Below are 26,743 nucleotides of genomic sequence, written 5' to 3'. Positions count from 1 at the left end.
TTCAAGCGATTCTCCTGCCTCAGCCTCCCAAGTAGCTGGGATTACAGGCATGTGCCACCATGCCCAGCTAATTTTTGTATTTTTAGTAGAGACAGGGTTTTGCCATGTTGGCCAGGCTGGTCTTGAACTCCTGACCTCAGGTGATCCTCCTGCCTCAGCCTCCCAAAGTGCTGGGATTACAGGTGTGAGCCACTGTGCCTGGCCTGGATTTGAATTCTTTAGGTGGCTAATTCCACCTTGGAAGACATCTATTGACTCATACAATGAAACATGAGAATTTAACTCTCACTTTACCTCCCTTCCACTAGTTTTCTTCACTTCCACTAGTATTACTTTTACTTCACCTATTGGTTACTATTGTTCATTTACATATTCTGGACTTTATATCTTCTCCATCAACCTGATATACTCTCTTCACTCCTCACTTTGTAAGACAGAACCCATTAGCATTTTCTCTGCACTTTTTCCTCCACTTCCCATACTTCTTTTCTCAGCTACACTTAAAAAGAAAGAAAAAAACCACTTTTCTTATAGTACAACATAAAGAAAAGTACATATATCATGAATACAGCTTGATGAATTTTCATAAATGGAACTGGTTTCATAAATAGAACTGTTGCAATAGGTAGCTAGACATGAGCGAGCAGGGGAGGCCATCTCCCACCGTGACTGGCAGGCATCTGTTAGGTGACAGTCAGGCAGTTGTTACACTGTCTCTCAGAGATCATTATTGGTCACAGCCAGCACCAGGCAAAGGCAGTCTCCCAGTAGATAGAAAAACCCTGAAGCTGGTGATTAGCTTCCTAATAAGATCTCAGAAGCTGGGTAAGTGGGCTCACACAGGCACACTAAGAGGCAAAAAGTTTAACTCCTTCCTTAAAGGAACACTCAATTGGTAAGGGAAGAAGCCTCAAGTGGCCGGGCGCGGTGGCTCAAGCCTGTAATCCCAGCAGTTTGGGAGGCCGAGACGGACGGATCACGAGGTCAGGAGATCGAGACCATCCTGGCTAACACGGTGAAACCCCGTCTCTACTAAAAAATACAAAAAACTAGCCGGGCGAGGTGGCCGGTGCCTGTAGTCCCAGCTACTCGGGAGGCTGAGGCAGGAGAATGGCGTAAACCTGGGAGGCGGAGCTTGCAGTGAGCTGAGATCCGGCCACTGCACTCCAGCCTGGGCGACAGAGCAAGACTCTGACTCAAAAAAAAAAAAAAAAAAAGCCTCAAGTGAGCATGCACACAACTCCAGGAAACACACTGTGCATGCTCCCCTCCCAAGTGCTGGCAGGCCACTGCACCTGCGGACAGCCCACCCCAAGGGAAGGATTAGGGAGAAGGGACCCAACACCCCCAGAAACATGCCAACATATAAAACCCCAAGTCAAAGTCAAAACAGTGCATTTGATCTCTCAAGTCACCCACGTGGCCCTCTTCCAAGTTTACTTCCTTTCGTTCCTGCTCTAAAACATTTTAATAGGCTGAGCATGGTGGCTCACGCCTGTAATCCCAGCACTTTGGGAGGCCGAGGCAGGCAATTCACTTGATGCCAGGAGTTCAAGACCAGCCTGGCCAACATGGTGAAACCCCACTCTACTAAAAATACAAAAATTGGCCAGGTGCAGTGGATCATACCTGTAATCCCAGCGTTTTGAGAGGCTGAGGCAGGTGGATCACCTGAGGTCAGGAGTTTGAGACCAGCCTTGTCAACATGGTGAAACCCTGTCTCTACTAAAAATACAAAAAATTAGTTGGACATAGTGACAGGCCCCTGTAATACCAGCTACTCAGGAGGCTGAGGCAGGAGAATTGTTTGAACCCAGGGAGCAGAGGTTGCAGTGAGCTGAGATGGTGCCACCGCACTCCAGCCTGGGCAAGAGAGTGAGACTCCATCTCAAAAAAAAAAAAAAAAAAAAAATTTGGGTCAGGGGCAAGCTTGGCTACAAGGGAAGGGGGCCTGGAAACAGAGTCTGCAATGGAAACAGAATCATTCATGCATCAGCCCTTAGGATGGCATACAGGCAGCTTCAAACAAAATCTGGTTCCATTAGGAAAAAAGAAGAGAGAGAATCGTTTAGGGGTAGGTAACTGTTTGCATCTACCACAGACACCCGCATCTACACCAGAGGTACACACATTCCTGTGAAACTCATACGCTTGCCCTCACATCTGCCCAAGCAGAGAGAAGAGGCTCTCTTCTCTGCTCCCAGAGCCCCCGTAGACACCTCAGTGTTGGTGTTAAATACCTGGCTTGGAGCTGCTTGGTCTCTATCTTCTCTCAGGACTGTGAACTCCACGCAGGAGGGATTGTGTGGTCATCTTGGAATCTCCAGAGCCTGAACTCCAATAGGGCATTTGAGACCTACTGAGGAATGAGGGAAAGATGGGAGAGAGGGAGAGGTGGAGGGAGGCAGGATAGGCAGGAGAAACAAGGGAGTCATTGGTATCTTTTGGATTAACTTTTCTGGCCCCTGAGAACAATGTCTGTTGATTTTGGATTCCGGAGCTTTTAGTGTAGTCTGGTCTAAATCGGAATTCTACAGAACACCCAGAATGCAAAGCAAACATGGCTTCTTTAGTTTTTCAGCGTCCAATGAGCTCTTTACATTGTAGAGAGATGAGGGTGAGAAAGGAGAGCTGTGTCTGCTCCAGCTGTCTGCGTCTGGCAAACAGGAGCCCAGGGCAATGATTTCTCAGCTCCTTTAAGGCCCACCCCTTCTCCTCCCCAGGATGGTTCCTTGGTACAGAGGGTCACTGAGTCCTGGAGATGACAGGAGGGTCACTGCCATCTAGGTAGGGTCCTATGGATGTGCATTGGTCTCTGAAGCTAAGCATCTCCTCTGCCCTGCCCCTGGGACTGGCGATGCTGAAGTGTAAGTGTACATCTGGCACCATCCGTGCTCTGGGCCATAGAGGCCTCAGCACCCAGCTAGGCCTCTGAGGGTCCGCAGGCTCTCTCTGGCTCTCTGTGTCTCCTTGCTGGGACTTGGTGAAACTTCCAGGTCCCCGAACGCCACACATTGAAGAGTCAAGGGGTTCTGCCCTAGACTCATTTTTGTAGCTGCGTTTGACACCACATTCTCACCATCTCTTCAGTCTCTTGTTAAAAAATGTTGCCAAACCAGAGGATAGGCCTCCCAGGGCTGGCAGCCTCCCCCAGACAGTGTCCAGGGAAGCAGATCATGAGCCTTTGTGTCTTCAGGCTCCATTGCTCCCAGCTGGGTGAGCCTGAAGCCCCTTCTCACCTAGGCAGAGCCCCAAAGAGCAATGAACAGGAAGGGCCCAACCATCTCACCTACCTCAAGATCCCTGCTTCTCACAATCCTGTGAGGAGGAAAGAACAGGCTTTTCATATTTTCCTCTGTATGACTGAGACTTCCACATTTCCACTAACCCATACCCTTCTCTCTGACTCCAGTTTCACAGCTCACCTCTTGTTGCAGATGGGGTACCTGCAGGGAGAGAAGCCAGCCTACCAGTATGGGAACATAAACATTATTTCAAAATATCAGGCTGGGCACAGTGGCTCACACTGGTAATCTGAGCACTTAGGGGAGGCCAAGGAAGGAGGAGCTCTTGAGCTCAGGAGTTTGAGATCAGCCTGGGCAACATGATAAAACCCCGTCCCTATAAATAATACAAAAATTAGCCGGGTGTGGTGGCACACGGCTGTAGTCCCAGCTGCTCAGGAGGCTGAGGTGGGGTGGGAGGATGGCTTGAGTCTGAGAGGTCAAGGCTACAGTGACAGACCTGCACTCCAGCCTGGGTGACAGAGTGATACTGTGTCTTAAAAAAAAAGAAAAAGAAAAAGAAAAAAAAATCATACTGGTACAAAATGAACCCAGATACACTTGAAAATAAGAACTTTTTACTAAAAAATATAGGGTAGCCAGGCATGGTGGTGCATGCTTGTAATCCCCACTACTCAGGAGGGCAAGGCAGGAGGATCACTTGTTCCCAGGAGGCAGAAGTTGCAGTGAGCTGAGATTGCACCACTGTGCTCCAGCTTGGGTGACAGAGCAAGACCCCGTTTCAAAAAAAATAGATAAATATAGGGATCTCTCACGTGGATCTCAAGGCAGGGAATGAAGTCTACTTAATTCAAATCAAATGGCAGGATGAGGCAGTCCCACGGTCCCCTGCAGTAACAAACACATCATTTCTCAATCTCAAAGACAGATTCTCAGGACGGAATCAGGTTGGCCAGGCTGGGTCCTGACCAGGGGGTGGGATCATGAGGTACAAGTGTAGCTTCCAGGGAGCCACCAAGGTGGGAGAGGACATTGTGGGGGCAGTTCCCTTAGGAGGAACAATGGTTTCCGGACTAGGCAGACACCTTTCATACTGTCCACTTTGATAGAGACCCAGACAAATAATTGATGAAAATGAACTTAGGTTCTCAGAGCAACATAAACATACTTCATTAAATATGAGCTTTGTCAAAGAAAATACAAATGCTGTTTTAGACCACATTCAGTGTAAATATATGGCTTTCTAAATGTTTTCTGTATTAGATAGCTGACTTGCCACTTCCACCACTGTTAATTATTTTGTAGGACATTTACACGTCCTGCCTCTCCTGCATTGCAGTCATGAGATCCAGAAGCTTTGTAGGTGTTAAAGGAAAAAAAGAGCGATGAGGTGACCATGGACTCTAAGATCTGACACCAAAAGTAAAAGCAACAAAAACATAGATAAATTGGACTTCATGAAAATTTAAAGCTTTTTAAAAATTACTTTTATTCTTTAATTTTAATTTTATTTTATTTTATTTTATTTATTTATTTTTTTGAGACAGGCTTTCACTCTGTCACCCAGGCAGTGGCATGATCTCGGCTCACTGAAACCTCTGCCTCCTAGATTCAAGCAATTCTCCTGCCTCAGCCTCCGTAGTAGCTGGGATTACAGGCGCTACCACACCCAGCTAATTTTTGTATTTTTGTAGAGACCAGGTTTCGTCATGTTGGCCGGGCTGATCTCGAACTCCTGACCTCAAGTGATCCACCCGCCTTGGCTTCCCAAAGTGCTGGGATTACAGGTGTGAGCCACTGTGATTGTGTCACTCCAGCTCGGGTGACAGGGTGACACCCTGTCTCAAACTGGTACAAAATGAACCCAGGTACACTTGAAAGTAAGAACTTTTTGTTAAAAAGATGTGGGGTAGCTAGCCATGGGGGTGTGTGCCTGTAATCCCAGCTACTCAGAAGGCCAAGGCAGGAGGATCACTTGAGCCGAGGTTCTTCTTAAGAGGTGCAGAGTTTCTGTTCTTGGTAATGGAAAAATTTTAGACATAGTGGTGATGGCTCTGCAATATTGTGAATGTAATTAATGCCACTAAATGGTACATTTAAAAAGAGTCAAAATCACATATTTTATATTGTATACATTTTACCATAATTAAGAGAAAAAAAATCAATGAGAATGCTGAGTGAAAATTCTCCGTACTACTGGTGCAGGGTTGCACCAAATTCCCCAAACATGGGAGCCAGGCCTGTTGAAATTACTACATCATTAGTTGTGTTCATTTCCTTTGTCAAAAACAAACAAGCATGTAAGAAGAAAGAAAAAAGGGACATGGTTATCTGTACCCTCTCTCATCTTGATTTGGAAGGGGGAATACCACATTGTAATTGCCATGAGTTGTAATTAAAAGGTACAGGGAGGTGACTGCATGGCAAGGTTCCCCTTTAAGACATCGTAATGCTATTAGGTGTTTATCTCTGGTTAAAAATGAGAGCTGCATTCGTGCATTGTGTAGTTAAGCAGTCTTTCGCCATGTGTGTATCCATATCTAAAGGTGTGGTTATTTGGTGGCTGAGTACCCTGGCCTGAAAGAAATTCACCATATGACAACTGGAGTCAACAGACTCTGAAATCTATTTCTGTCAAATATCTAAAGTAATACTACTATGCTGTTATAAAACAATTAAGTTTGATCCAGCAATTTCAATCCTGGTTATGTACCCCCCAAAATGAAAATGTACATCCATAGAAAAATTTTTACATGTTCATAGAAGCTTTATTCTTAATAACCAAAAAGTAGAAACAACCAAATGTCCATCAACTAATAAATGAATAAATAACATGCAAGATAACCATACAATGGATTATTATTCACCAATAAAAAGGAATGAAGAACTAATACATGCTACATTTATGAACTTTGAAAACATCTTAGGGCTGGGTGCGGTGGCCCACGCCTGTCATTCCAGCACTTTGGGAGGCCAAGGTGGGCAGATCACCTGAGGTCAGGAGTTCAAGACCAACGTAGCCAACATGGTGAAACCCTATCTCTACTAAAAATACAAAAATTAGGCTGGGCACGGTGGCTCACGCCTGTAATCCCAGCACTTTGGGAAGCTGAGGTGAGCAGATCACCTGAGTTCGTGAGTTTGAGACCAGACTGACCAACACGGAGAGACCCCATCTCTACCAAAAATACAGAATTAGCCAGGCGTGGTGGTACATGCCTGTAATCCCAGCTACTCGGGAGGCTGAGGCAGGAGAATTGCTTGAACTCAGCAGGTGGAGGTTGCAGTGAGCCAAGATTGTGCTATTGCACTCCAGCCTGGGCAACAGCGCAAGACTCTGTCTCAAAAAAAAGAAAAAGAAAAAAGAAAACATGTTAAGTAAAAGAAGCCAGTCACGAAAGGCTATGTATTATATTGACTCCAGTTATTTGAACTGTCCAGAATGGGCAAATCTATATAGACAGAAAGTAGATCAGTGGTTGCCTAGGGGTGGGGGGCTGGGGGATGAGGGAATGAAGGGTGATAGCTAATGGATATGGGGTTTCTTTTTAGCATGACAAAATGTTTTAAAAATAATTTGTGATGACCATTGCACAATTCTATGAATATACTAAAAGAAATTGAATTGTACACTTTATTGTTGTTAGAGGCAAGGGTCACACTCTGTCACTCAGGCTGGAGAGCAGTGGCACGATCACGGCTCACTGCAGCCGCAAGCCCCCAGACTCAAGCGATGGTCCCACCTCTCAGCCTCCCGAATAGCTGTGACTATAAGCACATGCCAGTATGCCTGGCTAATTTTTGTATTATTTGTAGATGTAGGGTTTCACCATGTTGCCAGGCTGGTCTCGAACTCCTGGGCTCAGGCAAGCTGCTCGCCTTGGCCTCGCGAAGTGCTGGGATTACCCATGAGCATCCGTGTCCAGCCTGAATTTTACACTTAAAAAGAGTGAATTGTATGGTATGTGTATTATGTATCAATAAAGCTGTTATTGTATAATACCCACCCCCATTCCCGCCCACCCCCACCAAAACCACCACACACAGAACAAAATGAAAAGGTCTGCATGGCTGGCTGACTAGATGTGAGGACTAAGTCAGAGCAAGGTCCACACAGTCTGCCCTATGCGGCTACGTGTTCTAGGATTTTTTTTATGAGGACTTTTGGAATATCATCCTAAGATGAACACATATGCATTGCATTATTAAACAAAATTGCAGAAATCTAAATTACAAAACCTGCCCTATGTTATTTTAAACCAACGATGGAGTGGTTTAAATGCATTTGACAAGCATCACTTTATTTTAGCGGGAGCGCAGGAGAGACAATTACGCTTTCTTGAGTTACATTCATGTAATTGTTTTTTTTTTTTTTTTTTTTGAGATGGAGTTCTTGGCTCTTGTCATCCAGGCTGCGGAGCTGCAGTGGCATGATCTCAGCCCACTGTAACCTCCCCCTCCCGGCGGTTCAAGTGATTCTCTTGCCTCAGCTCTCCTGGCAGTAGTGGAATTACAGGCGCCCGCCCACCACGCCAGGGCCCTAATTTTTGTATTTTAGCTAGAGAAGGCGGCTTTCAAGGGGTTTCACCATGTTGGTCAGGCTGGTCTCGAACTCCTGACCTTGTGATCCACCCACCTCGGCCTCCCAAAGTGATGGGATTACAGGCGTGAGCCACCACACCCAGCCTCATGTAATCTTTTAAAATAGCTTTATTGAGATATAATTCACATATTATACATTTCACACATTTAAGATGTATAATTCAATAATTTTTCGTTTCTTCCTCAGGTGTGCAACCATTACCACAACCAATTTTAGGACTTTTTTTTAACCCCAAAAGAAACTGTATAACCTTTGGCAATCATCCTTTATTACCCCATCCATTTCCCCAGCCCTGGGAAACCACTTATCTTTATATAGATTTGTTTATTCTGGACATTTCCCATAAATGGAATCATATCTTTGGTCTTTTGTCACTGGCTTCTTTTGTTAGCATAATGGGTTTTTTTTTTTGTTTGTTTTGTTTTGTTTTTTATAGAGACAGGGTCCCCCTGTGTTGCCCAGGCTGGTCTCAGTCCTCCTACCTAGGCCCCCCAAAGTGCTGAGATTACAGCTGTGAGCCACTGTACCTGGCCTATCATGTTTTCAAGGTTCATTTATGTTGCAGGATATATTCTTGTTTTTTTGTTTTTTGTTTTTCTTTTTTGAGATGGAATCTCACTCTGTAACCCAGTCTGGAGTGCAGTGGCATGATCGCGGCTCACTGCAACCTCTGCCTGTAAGGGTTCAGGTGCTCCCTAGTAGCTGGGACTGCAGATGCCCGCCACCATGCCCTGCTAATTTTTGTATATTTAGTAGAGACGGGGTTTCACTATGTTGGCCAGGCTGGTCACAAACTCCTTACCTTAAGTGATCAACCCGCCTCAGCCTCCCAAAGTGCTCGGATTACAGGCATGAGCCACCATGCCCAGCTATTCTTTTTTGTTAATGAGTAATATTCCACTGTATAAATAGACCACATTTTATTTCTCCATGCATCAGCTGGTGGACATTTAGGTCATTTCTACTTCATGGCTATTATGAAGAGCCATATGAACGTTTCCATGAATATTCGTGCTCAAGTTTTCACGTGAACATATGTTTTCAATTTTCTTGATATATGCTCAGGAGTGGAATTGCTGGGTCATATGGTAGCTTTCTTTGAGGAACTGTCAGACTGTTTCCCAAAGCAGTTACACCATTTCACATTCTCACCAGCAGTGGTGACGGTTCCAATTTCTCCACATCCTTGTCAACACTTTTTATTATCTGTCTTTTTCATTATAGCCATTGCAGTGGATGTCAAGTGTTATCTTATGTGGTTACAATTCCTAATGGCTAAGGATGTTGACCTTTTTTTCCAGTTACTTTTGAATTCTCTCTAACTCCCCTGTGCCTGCTTGTTTGGGTCCTAGCCATCTCCTTTCTTTCTTTTTTTTTTTTTTTAAGAGATAAGGTCTTGCTCTGTGGCCCAGGCTGGTGTGCAGTGGCACAATCACAGCTCACTGCAGCCTCAAACTCCTGGACTCAAGCCATCCTCCTCTTTCAGCCTCCTGAGTAGCTGGCACGATGGCACTATTTTTTGTGAAGAGAGGGTCTTGCTATGTTGGCCAGGCTGGTCTCAAACTCCTGGGCTCAAGCCATCCTCCCACCTCAACCTCCTGAGTAGTTGCAATTACAGGCTTCAGCCACTGCACCTGGCCCTCACTGCACCTGGCACTCGCCATCTCCTCTCTGACTGATTTGCATGCCTCCTAACTGGGCTTTGCATTTTCCATTTCACTCCCTAAGATGCAATCCTGGACCATGCCACTTTCTGTTTAAAACCTTGAATGGCTCCCTGTTGCCCACAGGACACAGCCTGCGCTTTGAAGTATGGCATTCAAGACCCTTCACAGTCAGTCTCCACTCTATCTTTCTGGCTCCCATTTCCCTCTGTCCCCTCCAGTGCAGCCATCCTATGCCTTTGCCCATGCTGTTCTCTCTTATACTCACTTCCCTGAAGTGTCCCTAGTCAGTACCTACTTATCCTTTAAAACCTAGCTCAGGCAGGGTGCAGTGGCTCACGCCTTTAATCCCAGCACTTTGAGAGGGCAAGGTGGGAAGATGGCTTGAGCTCAGGAGTTCGAGACCAGCCTGGGCAACACGGTGAAACCCTGTCTCTACAAAAATACAAAAATTAGCCAGGCATAGTGCTGTGTGCCTGTAATCCCAGCTACTTGGGAGGCTGAGGTGGGAGGATCACTTGAGCCCAGGAGGCTGAGGCTGCAGTGAGTTGTGATTGTACCATTGTATTTTAGACTGGGCAGAGTGAGACTCTATCTCAAAAAAAAAAACAAAAAACAAAAAAAAAACCCCAGCTCAAAGAGAAACTTCTGAGTGAAGACTGTCCAAGATCACCTCCAGAGAGGGCCCTCCTGCTGTACAACTCCAGTGGAGGTGATTCTCATGGTCATCTATGTCAGGATCAGCAAAGTCCGGCCCACAGGCCAAATCCACAAATCCAGCCCACCACCTGTTTTTGTGTGTTGCATGAACTAAGAATGATTTTCATTTTTGAATGGATATAAATAATTAAAAAGTAAAATGAAAAGTGGAATACAGCCATGCTTATTTGTTTACATATTGTCTATTGCTACTTTCGAGCTACAAGAGCAGAGATGGCGTGGCCCACAAAGCATAAAATATTTGCTATTGGCTGGGCACAGTGGCTCATGCCTATAATCCCAGCATTTTGGGAGGTCAAGGCAGGAGGATCGCGAGATCAGGAGTTCAAGACCAGCCTGGGCGACGTGGTGAAACACTGTATCTACTAAGAATACAAAAATTAGCCAAGCATGATGGCGCATGCCTGTAATCCCAGCTACTCCAGAGGCTGAGGCAGGAGAATTGCTTGAACCCAGGAGGCGGAGGTTACAGTGAGCCAAGATGGCACCACTGCACTCCAGCCTGAGCAAGAGAGCAAGACTCTGTCTGGAAAAAATATAATATATATATATATAATATATATATATATTCTGAGCATTTATAGAACAAGTTTGCCAAACCCTGGTCTATGTTAATGATGCCCTGGAGTTGTGCAGTGTGCAGCCTATATAGATGTACGCCAGCAGCTTTGCCTGCAGGCTCTCCTGGAACTGTTCATAACCTCTCCTCTAGAATTTATTATATAATATAATAATTTGTCTTCTTCGCCTACAGACCTTGTACTCCAATAACTGAGACTGACTCTCTGAGTCCTGCTTATCTTTGTATCCTCAGTGGATAGACCAGGATCTGGCACAGAGAAGGACCTCAATAAATGTCTGTATTACTCTACTCAATTAACTATTTCCTGGACCCTGAAGATGAACTAATAAAACACGATTACTATTTCAGAATTACTTAACTCATAAGTAAAAATGGCAGTACTATGACTAGCAAAAATCATAGATCTATTGTTTCTGACTTTATTTTATTTTTATCTATGTATTCATTTTATGAGACAGAGTTTTGCTCTTTTGCCCAGGCTGGAGTGAAGTGGCACGATCTTGGCTCACTGCAACCTTTGCCTCCCAGGTTCAAGCAATTGTCCTGCCTCAGCCTCCCAAGTAGCTGAGATTATAGGCACCCACCACCACTCCTGGCTAATTTTTGTATTTTTAGTGGAGACAGGGTTTCAGCACGTTGGCCAGGCTGGTCTCAAAATCCTGACCTAAGGTGATCCACCCACCTTGGCCTCCCAAACTGTGGGGATTACAGGCGTGAGCCCCCGCACCCGGCCATTTTATTTTATTTATTTATTTTTGAGACAGGGATCTCACTTGAATTGACTCAAACTAGATTCTTTTTTAGCTCACTGTAGCCTCTAACTCCTGCAGCACAAGTGATCCTTTCAACTAAGCCTCCCAAATAGCTGGGAGTACAGCTGTGCAACACCACACCTTGCTAAGTTTTTCTGTTATTTTGTAGAGACAGGGTCTTGCAGCGTTGCCCAGACTGGTCTCACACTCCAGCATAACTTGTTTGAATCGAATCTCTTTTCTCCCAGACAAGTGCTAATTGGCATATTTCACTGAATCAAGTTAGAATCACTATGGTTGGGGTAAGATGCTGGAGATGTACAGACCACTCACTGACCGGACACAGCTCAGGCTGCACGGAGTTGCAGCCGGGAGTCCAGCCTCCAGAACATGGTTCTAACTAGGGTAGGTGAATGTGGAGAGGTTCATCCTGCATAATCACAAGATCTCAGTAAAAAACAGGGCTGAGAAGGCAGTAGAATAAGAATTCTGAAGCTGTTAAACTCAAGATGTATCTGTGGACTGAGGGCACAAACACTAGCCAACATGGAACCCATGCTTTCTGCTGGGTACCGCAGAAAGGAGGCATCTGACTTTCCTCCTCTCATTCAGTCCCTGAAAAAATTCATTTCAGTTGAGAGCACAGGCCCAGAGAATTGACACCACTTGTCCCCACCTGCCTTGGCAGAGCAGTTATTCAAGCTCAGGTCTCCCAGCCTGTACCTGTCTGTCTACCATAGGCACTTGGTGAACACTAACCACCAAGAGTTTGCTCTTTCAACAAAGACTTTCATGGGCCTTTCCTCGTGCCTAGTTTCTCTTTAGTTCCTGAAATTGATTTATTCCCCTGCAGGAGAAAAGTACCAACCTCTTACCATGAATTAGAAGCCCCCTCAAGAACCGCCTTGTGCTTCCCTCTTCAGCTTTGCCTTCCAATTTCCCCTCATGCCCCCAACCCTAGACTTTCACGTCAGTTCAAGTTTAATAAAACTTGAAGAAAAACTAACAAAGACTTATTTTGTACTTACCATGCGCCAGGCACTGTTCTAAGCAGTTTCACCTATACTATCTCATTTACAATTCTACGAAAGTGGTCGGGTGCAGTGGCTCACTCCTATAATCCCAACACTTTGGGAGGCCGAGGTGGGAGGACCCTCTGAGGTCAGGAGTTCGACACCAGCCTGGTCAATATGGTGAAACTCCGTCTCTACTAAAAATACAAAAATTAGCTGGGCATGGTAGCACACACCTGTAATCTCAGCTACTTGAGACGCCGAAGCAGGAGGATCACATGAACCCAGGAGGTGGAGGCTGCGGTAAGCCAAGATTGTGCCACTGCACTCCAGCCTAGGTGACAGAGCGAGACCCTGTCTCAAAAAATATATATAATATATATTATATAATATATATAAAATATGTATTTATATAATATATATATATATTCTGTCAAAGAGGTTAAATAACCNGTAATCTCAGCTACTTGAGACGCCGAAGCAGGAGGATCACATGAACCCAGGAGGTGGAGGCTGCGGTAAGCCAAGATTGTGCCACTGCACTCCAGCCTAGGTGACAGAGCGAGACCCTGTCTCAAAAAATATATATAATATATATTATATAATATATATAAAATATGTATTTATATAATATATATATATATTCTGTGAAAGAGGTTAAATAACCCAGCCCATTTTATAGATGAGGGAGCTGAGCCCAGAGAGGTTATGAAATTTGCCTGAGGTCATATAGTCAGTGAGTAGCAGAGTTAGAATTTGCACCCAGGCAGTCTGACCTGAGAAAGTATAAAAAGGCTTAGCCAGGCCGGGCGCGGTGGCTCAAGCCTGTAATCCCAGCACTTTGGGAGGCCGAGACGGGTGGATCACGAGGTCAGGAGATCAAGACCATCCTGGCTAACACCGTGAAACCCCGTCTCTACTAAAAAATACAAAAAACTAGCCGGGCGAGGTGGCGGGCACCTGTGGTCCCAGATACTCGGGAGGCTGAGGCAGGAGAATGGCGTAAACCCGGGAGGCGGAGCTTGCAGTGAGCTGAGATCCGGCCACTGCACTCCAGCCTGGGCGACTGAGCGAGACTCCGTCTCAAAAAAAAAAAAAAAGGCTTAGCTGATATGTCCTTCAACCCTTGCAAATATTATTTCTTTCCATTTTTTCAGTAGGCCATCCTCTATCTGCCTTCCAGTCTTTGCACTTTGTAGTTTCCTGTTCCTAATACACTCTCCGTCTTGCCTGATTAACCCTACTCGTTGTTCAGATTTCAGCTAAGATAGCACCTCTTGGCTGGGCACGGTGGCTTATGCCTGTAATTCCAACACTTTGGGAGACCAAGGCGGGCAGATCACCTGAGGTCAGGAGTTCAAGACCAGCCTGGCCAATATAGTGAAACCCTGTCTCTACAAAAATATGAAGATTAGCCGGGCATGATGTGGGTGCCTATAATCCCAGCTACTCGGGAGGCTGAGGCGGGAGAATCACTTGAACCCGGGAGGCAGAGGTTGCAGTGAGCCGCGATCATGACAATGTACTCCAGCCTGGGCGACAGAACCCAAAATACACAATACACTATGAGCATGTATTGTGTGTGTGTCTGTGTGTGTGTGTGTGTGTGTGTGTGTGTGTGTGTGTGTATATATATATTAGATGGAATTTCGCTCTTGTTGACCAGGCTGGAGTGCAGTGGTGCAATCTTGGCTCATTGCAACCTCCGCCTCCCCGGTTCAAGCGATTCTCCTGCTTCAGCCTCCCAAGTATCTGGGATTACAGGCATGCACCACCATGGCCGGCTAGTTTTTTTTTTTTTTTTTTTTTGGTACTTTTAGTAGAGATGGGGGTCTTTCCATGTTGGCCAGGTTGGTCTTGAACACCCGACCTCAGGTGATCCACCCACCTCGACCTCCTAGAGTGCTGGGATTACAGGCATGAGCCACCACACCTGGCCATTGTATATTTTAAAATAATTGACAACTGGACACACTGACTCATGTCTGTCATCCCAGAGCTTTGGAAGGCCAAGGCAGGAGGATCACTTGAGCCCAGGAGTTTGAGACCATCCTGGGCAACATAGCCAGACTCCATCTCTACTAAAACATTTAAAAGTTTAAAAAATTAGCCGGGCATGGTGGCATGTGAATGTAATTCCAGCTACTCAGGAGGCTCAGGTAGGAGGCTTGCTTGAGCCCAAGAGTTTGAGGCTGCAGTAAACTATGATCACACCACTGCATTCACCTGGACAACGGAGCAAGATTCTGTGTCTAAAAAAAAAAATTACATATATAAAAATAATTGAAGTGTTGACTTTTAAAAATGAAAGTAAGTAGCCAGGCGCGGTGGCTCATGCCTGTAATCCCAGCACTTTGGAAGGCCGAGGCTAGCGAACCTGGAGAAACTCCATCTCTACTAAAAAATACAAAATTAGTTGGGTGTGGTGGCACATGCTGTATTCCCAGCTACTGGGAAGGCTGAGGCAGCAGAATCACTTGAACCTGGGAAGTGGAGGTTGCATTGAGCACAGATCGTGCCATTGCACTCCAGCCTGGGCAACAAGAACGAAACTGTCTCAAAAAAAAAAAAAAAAAAAAAAAAATGAAAGTAAGTAGAATAGTTGCAGACTCCTAAATGGCTCAGGGGTACTGAGGGGGTTGTCCTGGCAGCCGGCCCTGTGCACATTTCAGCGAGTTGGCAGGCTTGCAGTCTTCCCCTCCTGACACTGCAGTTCCTACACCTTCTTAGAATTTCAGACCATCTCAGCTTTCCCCCAAGTGACTCAGGAAGGGGAGTTTCCCATGCAAGGCTGTTTGCTGGTAATCTACAAGCATTATTCGGGAAGGATGCATCACTTTCAGATCCCAAATCTGGCCAATTACACCATCATGTTAAGAACAAATCTTAGGCCGGGCGCGGTGGCTCATGCCTGTAATCCCAGCAATTTGGGAGGCTGAGGCAGGCTGATCACCTGAGGTCAGGGGTTTGAGACTAGCCTGGCCAACATGACAAAACCCCGTCTCTACTAAAAATACAAAAATTAGCTGGGTGTGGGGGTACATGCCTATAATCCCAGCTACTGGGGAGTCTGAGTCAGGAGAATTGCTTGAACCTGGGAAGCAGAAGTTGCAGTGAGCCGAGATCACGCCACTGCACTCCAGCCTGGGCGACAGAGTGAGACTGTCTCAATTGAAAAAAGAAAAAAAAGAAGAACAAATCTTGATGGGAGGTGTGGGGGCAGGCGAGTGAGGTTTAGGAGGGACTCCTAGTTTCTGTTTTGTTGTTCTTTGTTTTTTGGAGTGTGTGTGTATGTGTTTACATTTCTACATGATTTTAATTTTTATAATGTGTATACATTGCTTTTGCAAACAGAAAATTTTAAATATATAAACAGTACTTGAAAAACTGCCAGGTGCAACCAACCTACCCAGGGCCGATTCTGTGTCCTGTAGAAGAGGGCTCAGCCCTTTAGATAAGAGGTATGGCCAGACACAGTGGCCCATATCTATAATCCCAGTGCTTTGGAGGCCGAGGCAGGAGGATTACTTGAGCCCAGGAGTTAAAAGACCAGCATGGCAACATAGGGACCCCATCTCTAGGAAACAAAAATTTTTTAATTGGCCGGGTACAGTGACTCATGCCTGTAATCCCAGCACTTTGGGAGACCGAAGCAGGCAGACCACTTGAAGGCAGGAGTTCGAGACCAGCCTGGCCAACGTGGTAAAACCCTGCCTCTACTAAAAACACAAAAATTAGCTGAGCATACTGATGCACAGCTATAATTCCAGTTACTCGGGGAGCTGAGGCAGAAGAACCACTTGAACCCAGGAGGCAGAGGTTGCAGTGAGCCGAGATCGCACCACTGCACTCTAGCCTGGCCATGATAGCACCTTGGCACTCCAGCCTGGGTGACAGAGCAAGACCTTGTATCAAAAAAAAAAAAAGATAAGAAGTGATGTGCATCCAGAGAGGTCAAATGTGATTCAGGGGCACATCCAGGTTAAAACCCATGCTTAGGCAAAAGGGAACCACAAAGGATTTTGGGGGGTTTTGGTTTTGTTTTCTATCTAAAAGGAAAACACGGGACACAGAGTTTTGAGGTGGAGAACACAGTGTCTGGTCCCAGGCAAGCAGGAGTGTTTTGAATTATTCTCTAGACTTGCCCCCAGGCATATTTTAAGTTTCCTGTAAGCATTCCAGGCTTAACGATGGATTTTTCCTAATTCATCCTGAGCACACCTTCCACCCTTCTCCCCAGTCTTTATACCTGTCTTAGTTTGGGCTACTATGACTAAGAACCATAGACTGGGTGGCTTATAAACAGCAGCAATGTATTTCTCTCAGTTTTGGGGGCTAGAAGTCTGAGATCAGGGTCCAAGCATGTAGGGTTCTGGTGAGGGCCTTCATCCAGGTTGCAGACTGCTGACTTCTCCTCATGTCCTCACAAGGTGGGAAGAGGGCTGAAGGGAGCTCTCTGGAGTCTCTTTTATGACACTAATCTCATTCTTGGGTGCTCCACCCTCATGACCTAATTACCTCTCAAAGGCTCCACCTGCTAATGCCATCATATTGGGAATTTTGGGGGGGTGGATGCAAACATGCAGTCCATTGCACCATGTCCATAAATGGCATCTACCTAGTGCCCAAGCAAGACACTTCAGGGTTTTTTTTTTTTTTTGGTTTTGGTTTTTTGGTTTGTTTTTGAGACGGAGTCTTGCTCTGTCACCCAGGCTGAAGTGTAGTGGCATGGTCTCAGCTCACTGCAACTTCTGCCTTCTGGGTTCAATCAGTTCTCCTGCCTCAGTCTCCCAAAAAGATGGGATTACAGGCATGCACCACCGAGCCCAGCTAATTTTTGTATTTTTAATAGAGATGGGGTTTCACCATGTTGGCCAGGCTGGTCTTGAACTCCCGACCTCAAGCAATCCACCCAACTCGGCCTCCCAATGTGCTAGGATTACAGGTGTAAGCCACTGCACCTGGCCCACTTAAGTATTTTAATTCTTCCTTTTCGCTCACCTCCTATACCCAATCCATAGCTAGTCCTATGGATTTTATCCCCAGAATGTATCTCTAGGTTACCTTCTTCTGTCTATACCCAAGTTACAACCAAAGCCCAGATCATCCCTCACCTGGTCACTGCGACAGCCTGTCTTGTCTCCCTGACGCTGATGGTGCCTATCTCCAACCCCTTGTAGATTTAGTATCCAGAATGCTCTTATCTAGACACAAACCTGCTTATCTGCTTACACTCTTGGATGGCTCCCCACCCATAAGATAAAACAGGAGCTTTGTAGCATGGTCTGCAGGACTGTCCCTGAACTCACCTCTTATTATTCCCCATATGCATCCATGGGCACTCTCCACAGGGATTCGTATTGGCACTGTCACACTTTCACATCTGCACGTGCTTGTACTTCTGGGATCTGAATTTCATCTCCCTTTTTGTCCCCTCACCTTCTCTCGAATTTTTGTTGTTGTTGTTTTTACACAGAGTCTCACTCTGTTGCCCAGACTGGAGTACAGTGCTGCAATCTCAGCTCACTGCAGCCTCTGCCTCCCGGGTTCAACCTCCCTGTAGCTGGGATTACAGGTGTGCACCACCATGCCCAGCTAATTTTTGTATTCTTAGTAAAGGTAGGGTTTCTTATAAATAATAATAAGAAGGCGGGGTGTGGTGGCGCATGCGTGTAATCCATCCACTTTGGGAGGCTGAGGCTGGTGGGCCACTTCTAAGTCAGGAGTTCAAGAGCAGCCTGGCTAACATGGTGAAACCCCATCTCTACCAAAAATACAAAAATTAGCCAGGCGTAGTGGTGCATGCCTGCAGTCCCAGCTACTTGGGAGGCTGAGGCATAAGAATTGCTTCAACCCAGGAGGCAGAGGTTGCAGTGAGCCAAGATCGTGCCATTGCACTCCAGACTGGGTGGCAGAGGGAGACTTCCGTCTCCAAAAAAAAAAAAGAAGAATGTAGGGCTAGAAAACTAGTAATGCTAATTAACTAACTCTGAGAACATCACATCTCCCACCCATCTTTCTCTGACCATCTGATTTTGTTAGCCGTAAATACACTTTTGAGCTGCTTATTCCCGAATCCAACTCTTGCATAAATTGTTGTGAACAAATTCATGCATCGCTCAGTTCTGTTGAACCACATGTGAAGACAGTGGGGAAGGCTGGTGGCCCCAGACTGTTTTGGTGCTCTATTCGGAGGTAGATAATTTCCTGAGCTGGGCCTGATTGCTTTGGCTGCCAAGTAACAATTTGTTTTTAGTGGAAAACTTGGCCGAGGCAAGGCTTGTGCAATTGTGCCCTCGCCCTTACCTAAGGAATTCCGTGCACAGAGGCTGTCCTGCAGCTTCTGCGGTAGTCATGTGTGTAGACACACACCTGTAATTAGTGTTCAGGAGGTGCAGAGAGAGGTCACAAAATCCTTGTGTGAGTGCCGAGGAAGGGGTAGGACTAGAGAGGGGAGGCTCCTGGCCTGCACTGGGAGCTCAAGGGCAGAGCCCACTTCCTGGATGTCACCCACACTTGAGCTCTGAAAGACCCCAAGGAAGCCACCTCACTGACGAGGAAGGGCGGATGAGAGGAACGCGGAGGGAGTAGAACGCGTGTGGCTTCTGGCAGCCTGTCTCTGAGGATTGCTCAAGTGTGTATTCCATGAACCTCGGCCTATTTCTGATTTGTTGCTGCACATTGGATAGTTAGTATGTGCAGCAGCCCGGGTGACTCATGAAAATGACTGATAAGCCCTCTCTCTTTGCAGTAAGGGCAGATTCTAGCATTTGAGTCCACTTTGGGAAGGGTGGTGTGTGAGGTCAACGTAGAATATTCCAGGCTGGCCAGGCATGGTTGGCCCATGCCTATAATCCCAGCACATAGGGAGGCCAAGGCTGGTGGATGGCTTGAGCTCAGAAGTTCAAGACCAGCCGAGGCAACATGGCGAAACCCCTTCTTTACAAAAAAAATAGCTTGGTGTGGTGGCTCGTGTCTGTAGTCCCAGTTACTTGGGAGGCTGAGGTGGGAGGATCGCTTGAGCCCGGGAGGCGGAGGTTACAGTGAGCTAAGATCAAGCCACTGCACTCCAGCCTGGGCAACAGAAGGAGATCCTGTCTCAGGAAAAAAAAAAAAAAAAAGATATTCCAGATCATCTTGAAGTCCTCTCTTGACAAAGTTCTCCTAAATTCCATCTAACAAACAGGTTTGCCTATTTGTTTTTATTAAAAGGAGAAAGAAAACAAAGAGAAAAGAAAGCTCTTACTTTTCCCTCCTAGGATTATAAGAAACATTACCCAATTTTAAAGGACTTCAAATTCAAATGTTGAAAGTCAGATATTAAATAAGGGTTTGTAGGCTGGGCTTGGTGGCTCAAGCCTATAATCTCAGCACTTTGGGAGACCAAGGTAGGCAGATCACCTGAGGTCAGGAGTTCGAGACCAGCCTGGCCAACATGGTGAAACCCTATCACTACAAAAAATACAAAAATTAGTCAGACATGGTGGCACACACCTGAAGTCTCAGCCACTCAGGAGGCTGAGGCAGGAGAATCGCTTGAACCAGGGAGGTGGAGGTTGCAGTGAGCCAAGATCGGTATATACTGCTGCATTCCAGCCTAGGCGGCAGAGTAAGACTCTGTCTCAAAAAAATAAAACAAAAAATAAATAAGGGTTTGTAGAGATATCCTCTAAACATAAAAGTTTCTCCAGCTCTAACATTTTAAAATTGTATGAGGCCAGGCACGGTGGCTCACGCCTGTAATCCCAGCTCTCAGGGAGGCAGAGGCGGGAGGATAGCCTGAGCCCAGGAGCTCGAGACCTGCCTGGGTAATATAGCGAGACCCCGTTCTCCACAAAAAAAAAAAGGAAAAAAAAAAAAAGACAAAAAAAAAATTCTATGAATCTCAGATTTGTGTCACTCCAATATATCCAGTAAAGTAGAATGAAATATGACTTTGAAATTCACTAAAATGAAAAGATGGAAGCTGTATCTTTGCTGAATCCATGTCCTGAAACAGCTTTACAGGACAGGTAAAGCATTTCTGTTCATCTCTCCAGTAAATATCCACATCTTGCAGCTTCTCTCCTCGACCAGGGAAAGGAGAGCAGGCTTCCCGAGGAGTGAGGTGGAGTCATTTCACAGGCACCCCGCCTCCCCTCAACCTGTTCTGTTTCTTCCTCTACAGTTGCCTTTCCCTGCAGTGGGACTGGCAGCCATCTAACACTTCCGCATTCTTTCAGCTGTCTCCCTTGTGTGGCCTTTCTTAGCTGCTTAGCACACACCCACACACCCACAAACACCCAGCAACCATCAGTTTAGTCCACATTTCTTAGGCATTCAAGAACCACTCTGGGCTGGGTGTGGTGGCTCATGCCTGCAATCCCAGGACTTTGGAAGGCCGGGGTGGGCGGATCACCTTAGGCTAGGAGTTTGAGACCAGACTGGCCAATATGGTGAAATCCCATCTCTTCTAAAAATGAAAAAATTATCCAGGCATAGTGGCGCATGCCTGTAATCCCAACTACTCAGGAGGCTGAGGCAGGTGAATTGTTTGAACCGGGGAAGCCAAGGTTGCAGTGAGCCAAGATGGTGCCATTGCACTCCAGCCTGGGTGACAGAGAGAGACTCTGTCTCAAAAAAAAGACCCAATCTGACTCCAGTTGATGTGTCCAGATTTACCTTCCCAACACAATCCTCTTGTCCAGCCTCCATTTCCCTGTGCCCCTCCAGCATGCATGTCCCCTCTCCTCCCCTCTCCACACTCCCCTTCTCCTCCCATCTCCTGCATCCAATTGAAGCACTGCCTTCTCTTTCTGATGTGCCCCTACACCAAGTCTCACTTTTTCCATGCATGCTTTTTTTTCTTTCTTTTTTTTTTTTTGGGACAGGATCTCACAGTGGTGTTATCACAGCTCACTGCAGCCTCAACCTCCTGGGCTCAGGTGATCCTCCCACCTCAGCCTCCCAAGTAGCTGGGACTCTAGGCGTGCACCACCAAGTCCAGCTAATTTTTTTTTTTTGGAGAGATAGTGGTGTCACTGTTTTTTTTTTTTTTTTTTTTTTTTTTTGAGACGGAGTCTCACTCTGTCACGGGGGGCTTGGAGTGCAGTGGCCGGATCTAGCTCACTGCAAGCTCCGCCTCCCGGGTTCATGCCATTCTCCTCCCTGCCTCAAGCTCCCGAGTAGCTGGGACTAACAGGGCGCCCGCCAACTCGCCGGCTAGTTTTTGTATTTTTTTTTTAGTAGGACGGGTTTCACTAGTGTTAGCCGGAATGGCTTTCGGATCTCCTGACATCGTGATCACCCGTCTCGGCCTCCCAAAGTGCTGGATTAACAGGCTGGAGCCACCGCGCCCGGCCTGGTCTCACTGTTTTGCTCAGGCTGGTCTTGAACTCTTAAACTCAAACCATTCTCCAGCCTCAGCCTCCCAAACTGCTGGGATTACAGGTGTGAGCCACTGTGCCTAGCCTTGCTTCTGCATTTATTCAAATGATGGTGCTCTAGTCACCTCTCTGGTGAGACGGTAGATTCCTTGAGGGTAGGGATGAAAGCTCATGCATTTTTCTATTCTCCACTGAACTTAGTACAGGAAGGAAAACAATATTTTTTTAATGGGTAGATGAATTTGTAAAAAACTTTTTCTTTGGTCCAATTACTGGTTTTCCCTCTCTCACAAAACAAACTATTTTTTTATAACACAGGAGGAAGAGGAAGGACTAATATCTGAAATGTTTACCTGGCCCTGAAATTTTCTTTCCTTTTATTTGATATAACTTATCTTTGTCTTTATAATGAATTATATCTTATTTCGGTATTTAAAAATCTTCTTGGCTGGGCTCTGTGGCTCATGCCTGTAATCCCAGCACTTTGGGAGGCTGAAGCGGGCAGATCACCTGAAGTCAGGAGTTTAAGACCAATCTGGCCAAAGTGGTGAAACCCCGTCTCTACAAAAATACAAAAATTAGCCGGGCATGATGGCAGATACCTGTAATCCCAGCTACTCAGGAGGCTGAGGCGGGAGAATCACTTGAACCCTGGGAGGCAGAGGTTGCAGTGAGCCGAGATCATGCCATTTCATTCCACCCTTGGTGACACAGTGAGACTCCGTCTCAAAATAAAATAAAATAAAATAAAACCTTCTCATTATAGGCTGCGCGTGGTGCTGACACCTGTAATCCCAGCACTTCGGGAGACTGAGGTGGGTGGATGGCTTGAGCCCAGGAGTTCTAGACCAGCCTGGGCAACACAGTGAGACCCCCATCTGTACAAAAAATTTAAAAATTAGCTGGATGTGGTGGTGCATGCCTGTAGTCCTAGCTACTTGGCATGCTGAGGAGGGAAGATTGCTCGAGTCCAGGAGTTTGAGGCTACAGTGAGCTAAGATCACAGCACTGCACTGCAGCCTTAGCAACAGAGTGAGACCCTGTCTCAAGTAAATAAATAACTTTTTATTATAAAGTCATATAACAAATTATTTAATAAATTATAACAATACACAAGCATGTTATGTGGGAACAAAATTCCTCCACCCCAGGTTGCTCTTTCAGGATTATGAAAGAGAAACTCCATGATGCTGCCCAGACTCATGGAGTAGGGGGGATAGCAGTCTACATGAACGTACGAAATATACTACCCACTGTGAGTGCGTATGGCAAGACCTTCACTTCCCAGATGGAAGTTCCCTGAGCCTAAGGAATCCATCTGACTTGTGCAGCTTCTGACCTCGCTGGATCTCTTCTATTCTCTGTGCAGTGGGGGTGACCATGGTGACTATCTCATAGCGTGGTAATGACGCTGCAGGAGCATGGGAGTTGCTCAGCACAGCATCTGGCCCAAAGCAAAGGTTCAACCCATGTTTGCAGTCAAAATACAGCATGGCCCAGAGAACAAGGTTGTTTGGACACCTGTAATCCCAGCACTTTGGGAGGCCGAGGCAGGTGGATCACCTGAGGTCAGGAGTTCAAGACCAGCCTGGCCAACACGGTGAAACTCCATCTCTACTAAAAATACAAAAATGAGCCAGGTGTGGTGGCTCATGCCTATAGTTACAGCAACTCCGGAGGCTGAGGCAGGAGAATCACTTGAACCCAGGAGGCAGAGATCACAGAGAGCCGAGATCACACCACTGCACACCAGCCTGGGCGAGATAGCGAAAAAAAAAAAAAGAGAGAGAGAGGTTGAAGAGGCTGGAGAGCAGAGACTGAAGGCTCAGCGGAGTGCAGCATGGCTTCAACTGTCCTTCCTAGCATATTTGACAGAGTCAGTGACTTGTAAGTGAAAGTGGTAAAGAAATAAAGGAGATAGGGAGGCTGAGTGGTAGAAAGAAATGAACTTTGGACCCAGACAGACCTCAGTGTGAAGGCCAACTACATGACTGCCTATTCATAATGACATTGGTTGCATTTCCTTAACCTTATTTCCTCATTTATAAAATGGGCAAACAGTATACCTGTATACCAGTATACCTAGGTTGTGAGGATTCAATGAGTTAGTGTAAAGTGGCTGGCACATGGTAGATACCTAATAAATGCTAACAGTTTTCCTACAGCTAGTTTTTGTTTTTTTGTTTTATTTTGTAAACTTTGTGTAAACACACAGAATTACAGCTGGAAAGGAGTTTCTAGGCCAAGACCTACAGTTTCCAGATGGGGAACTCAGAAAGAAGTTTCCTGACTTGCCTGAGCTGTTTTCCAGCTCCCAGGCCGTGGTTTGGCCCCCATCCCCAGGGGCCACTGTGACCCGGCTCCCCTGAGCCAGAAGGAGGCCATCTGAGATCCTCCTCTAGGGAAAGTTGGAGAAACCTAACCCTGCTGGGAGTTTTGTCACCAATTAGTTTAATGGACTCTTTTGTGTGGACCTGGCCAGGGAGCAGGAGGGGACAGGATTTATTTGCCTTTTCCTTTCACTACCTGGGCTTCCCAAATGTGCACTCTTACATTGACTTTGAGGCCCTCAGTGTCAGGACATCTATGCTTGCCCACCGCTGTTGCCATAACAACAAGGTTTTGAAGGATGCCAGGTGCATAACGTCCTGCTTTGTGTCTCTCTCTCTCTCTCTTCTTTAGGCGGAGTCTCACTCTGTCACCCAGGCTAAAGGGCAAGGGCACAATCATGACTCACTGCAGTCTCCAACTGCTGGGTTCAAATGATCCTCCCACCTCAGCCTCCTAAGTAGCGTAGAGATGGGGTCTTGCCATGTTGCTCAGGCTGGGCTCAAGTTGATTGATCCCTGATCAAGTTGGTTGATCTCTGGGCTCAAGGTATCCGCCTATCTTGGCCTCCTAAAGTGCTGGGATTATAGACATGAACCACCGTACCTGGCCTGCCTTATTTATTAATACCCAGAGGAAAAAAAAATGTGCCACTCAGATCTTGCATGCATATTTTTTTCTTCCTTTTCCTCCAAATTCAACCAAGGCAAGATTTTATACTCTCTCCAAGAAAAACAACAACAACAGCAGCAGCAGCAGCAGCACTATAATTCTCTAACAAAGTTTTTTTTTTTAAATCACACAAAAAATGATGTGAAAGATGCTAAATTAGACTTGCCTAATGAGATGCCTACCTACCCTGGGTTTTGCTTCATGTCTCAGCCCTGAGCACTCTCAGTCATGGCCTTTGGGTCTTGCAACACTTGTCAAGCTCAAGCTCCCAAAGGAATTCTAGAAATCTGTCAGATCTTCCTCGCACTCCGACTCCCCTCAGTACCCAGTGCTCAGGATTAGTGGCAAGGGCTTAGTTCTTTTTTTTTTTTTTTTTTTTTTTCGAGATAGAGTCTCACTCTTGCCCAGGCTAGAGTGCAGTGGTACCATCTTGGCTTACTACAACCTCCGCCTCCCAGGCTCAAGCAAGTCTCCTGCCTCAGCCTCATGAGTAGCTTGGATTACAGGCGTGTACCACCACGCCCGGCTAATTTTTGTAATTTTAGTCTAATTTTTGTATTTTTAGTAGAGATGGGGTTTCCCTACATGGGCCAGGCTGGTCTCGAACTTCTGACCTCAAGTGATCCACCTGCCTTGGCCTCCCAAAGTGCTGGGATTACAGGTGTGAGCCACTGTGCTCGGCCTGCTTAGTTATTTACTACGTGAATATCTCATTCTCTTGGACCAAGCATCTTGCAGGGGACTGAACACCCCAAATCTATTTTCATGTAATATCCTGTGTTTTTCCACTACATTGTATTCTATCAGATGAGGATGAACAGAAGCTTGCACCATTAATAACTAGAGAAAGAAACAGGTAACCTGGGCAGGGGAACCCAGATTTTTTCTCTTTGCCTTTAGAAAATCACCTTGGTTGGCATATTCAGCCAGCAAGAAAGAGAGGATCACCAGGCGCAGTGGCTCACGCCTGTAATCCCAGCAGTTTGGGAGGCCAAGGAGGGCAGATCATGAGGTCAAGAGACCAAGACCATCCTGGCCAACATGGTGAAACCCCGTCTCTACTCAAAATGCAAAAATTAGCCGGGCGTGGTAGCCTGTGCCTGTAGTCCCAGCTACTCGGAAGGCTGAGGCAGGAGAATTGCTTGAACCCGGGAGGCGGAGGTTGCTGTGAGCCAAGATTGTGCCACTGCACCCCAGCCTGGTGACAGAGAGAGACTCCGTTGCACAAAGAAAAAAAAAAAAAAAAAGAGGATCAAGGAAGTATCTACAAAATTAGAACCTTTTAAAACTCTAGAATCTCTTAAAGATATCCCCAACACAATGATCCCTGGTGCTGTATTTCTAATATGTTTTCATCCTATAACTTTCCTTCAAGGGGTCTATAAAACATCAACTCAAAGTGACAAGAAGTGGACACATATTCTAAGGGAGCTCCCCAAGACAAAAAGAAGATGAAGGAAATGGTCTCTGAAGGTTTGTGTGAAGGTACTAGACAGGAAGTTGTCCCTGCCCAGCCCTGGTCCCATAATGGCCCCCAAACAAACCTCTTTCATACCAGCCACATTACAAACAAAACAGACATTTTGCACATCACCAATCAGTCTGGAATGACCTTTATGACTTTGAAATTGTCCTATTTCCTTCTATTCTCCACCATGCCTACTTTCTACCTTTCTTCAGTAAAAACTTCTCAATAACCTTTACCATCTGCTGTGGAGAAACCAAACACAGAGAAATCACAGTTGCTGTGCAATTTAGTTATGGAGACTAGACAGGGAGAACTTTAACAAAGAATAAA

General features: G+C 46.1%; 1 long non-coding RNA gene across 1 annotated transcript in view; it reads left to right on the top strand.

Moving 5' to 3' along the window:
* LOC108527429 (uncharacterized) overlaps positions 1-26,424 on the top strand; it is a 44,791-nt gene extending 18,367 nt beyond the window's left edge. Inside the window, exon 3 of the long non-coding RNA XR_001884809.1 lies at positions 26,321-26,424. This is a non-coding gene — a long non-coding RNA (uncharacterized LOC108527429). The remainder of the gene's footprint in view (positions 1-26,320) is intronic.
* The last annotated feature ends 319 nt before the right edge of the window (positions 26,425-26,743 follow it).

The sequence above is a fragment of the Rhinopithecus bieti genome, unplaced genomic scaffold, assembly GCF_001698545.2.
Source record: "Rhinopithecus bieti isolate Rb0 unplaced genomic scaffold, ASM169854v2 scaffold_618, whole genome shotgun sequence".
Taxonomy (NCBI): Eukaryota; Metazoa; Chordata; class Mammalia; order Primates; family Cercopithecidae; genus Rhinopithecus; species Rhinopithecus bieti.
This window is presented reverse-complemented; position numbering and strand designations above follow the sequence as displayed.